Source organism: Mycetomoellerius zeteki, unplaced genomic scaffold, assembly GCF_001594055.1.
Source record: "Mycetomoellerius zeteki isolate Tzet28-1 unplaced genomic scaffold, Tzet1.0 scaffold50, whole genome shotgun sequence".
Classification (NCBI taxonomy): domain Eukaryota; kingdom Metazoa; phylum Arthropoda; class Insecta; order Hymenoptera; family Formicidae; genus Mycetomoellerius; species Mycetomoellerius zeteki.
Genome location: NW_017257501.1, coordinates 149,877 through 151,976, shown reverse-complemented (window position 1 = coordinate 151,976; position 2,100 = coordinate 149,877).

The window sequence follows — 2,100 nt, the reverse complement described above, 5'->3', positions numbered from 1 at the left end:
GGGAAATGAGAGGATGTGGAAGGACGCTTAGACTCAGTCTCTCAGGTATGCGCGCAGAGGCGAACACCCGATAGTCGAACGCACCTTTTATTGCTCTGGAATATGGGTCAGCGTCCCGAAGAGACCCTATGACACCTGTTTCCTTTGAGCAGTGCGAACGTCGGTCCTACTTTCGGGTCAAGGAACTTAATCCTTTTACCCAGGACTGGACCAGGTGCGAACTTAAGAATGCTAGTGGAATTACGGGATACGAGGGGTTTAAATAAATATGCCCTATTGGGCAAAGATGTTCATTTTAAAATTAACATAAATTTATTAAAAAAAACATAATGATAAAAAGAAAAAAAGAAATGATAATAATAATATATAAACCGGCGGTAAAAACTTATTTAACGTGTATGTGTATATGTCGCGTTTACAGTTGCATAGAATCGGGTGAGTATATTTCTTGTGTGTAATTGTGTAATAGACTAGGAGAGGGATGGGATTATAAGGTGCTGGTGAGGAAAGCGGTACAGGAGCACAAGGGTTGGAAGTGTCGGTAAAGGACTGTATAAGGAGTGGGATTGCCAGGGATATATACAGTGACTATTTGATCGGCTTCATTGTAAGTCGCGGAATAGAATCGGAACATCCGATCCCGTTCTTCGGGGGAAGGACCAATGGGAGATGAAGCCAGTGGGGAGATTGGGAGTTGGTTTGAGGAAGGGGGTGGAATTGGTTGTTCGAGAGGGTCAGGGGGAGGGAATCGCTCGGATATGGGAGGAGGGGAATATTGCAGGATATCAAGGAGTAATGGGTCAGGGACGGAAGGGATGGATAAATCTAAAGGAACATTATCGTCGGGAGAAAGATGGGAGTAAGATATTTCGATGTCTACACTATTTGGTGGTGCCGACGCTAACAAGCTAACACTCAGCTAACAAGTCGGGTTCGGTTCAGGGACGGAAGGGATGGATAAATCTAAAGGAACATTATCGTCGGGAGAAAGATGGGAGTAAGATATTTCGATGTCTACACTATTTGGTGGTGCCGACGCTAACAAGCTAACACTCAGCTAACAAGTCGGGTTCGGATTGGCGGCCCCGCGGACTCCTGAGGACGGTTGGATTCCGACCCCGTGGACGGGTGGCTCTCGCGGAACCTCTAACGCGCACTATAAGGGGAGTTATATTTTTATGTGGACCCAAGAAAGAAAAACGGGAAACGGAAGGCGAGAAAAATTAAAAACTTACTGATAGATGAACGGTGAACGATTTGATATGTTGGTGAGCTGTTTCCTGTGCGGCCGACCATAGGGCAGAGGGTAGAGGCCCCAGTAGCGCAGACAGCACGGTCGGTCAGTTTGACTAGTAGTTCTAACTAGCACCGAGAGACCGACACTGGTTGATTGATTGATTCCCGTTGCTGAACGGACTAAGTAACTAGCCGACTACTAGTGAGGATTGACCGATACTGACACGAACTGAGTGACTGCCCGAGTACCGTTGAGGATTGACCGACACTGACACGACTAACTTACTGCCCGACTACTATTGAGGATTGACGACGCGTTCTCTCGCGGGCCCCTATTTATACCTCAAAAAAGGGCGTCTTTTCCTTTGTCTAGAACAATTGTTAAGTTGCAATGTTAAGCGGTGATTTACGTTTTTTCTTAGGTCCTATCGTGGTTAATCTAGAGTGCTTTAAAGGGGAGGTAATTTACGATTTTCTCGAGTCTGCGGAAAAATTGCTCCGAGTGGATGTCAAATTTTATTATGCCTCGAAAAATATAGCTGAGTAAACCATTACTCGTGATGTTTAATCGGTTTTCTCAGGATGTTCGCGTGTAAGGAATCTTAAGTCTGGTCTCAGATAACGTTAATATGGGGGTTGCTTTGGATCATTTTATGTCTTGGCGCGACGCACAGTGGGCATAAAGTTATTTTTCGTGATAAAAAATCACTCGACGGCTGAATTCTCAACCGATTACAATGATTTTTTTTTTAAATACGCGTTATTTGCCGTACTATAACGGAGAATTGCACGTTTTTCGATATTGCAATTTGTCAATTAACAAAAAATCATAATCGTAATTAACTTTTTAGCAAACATTTTTTG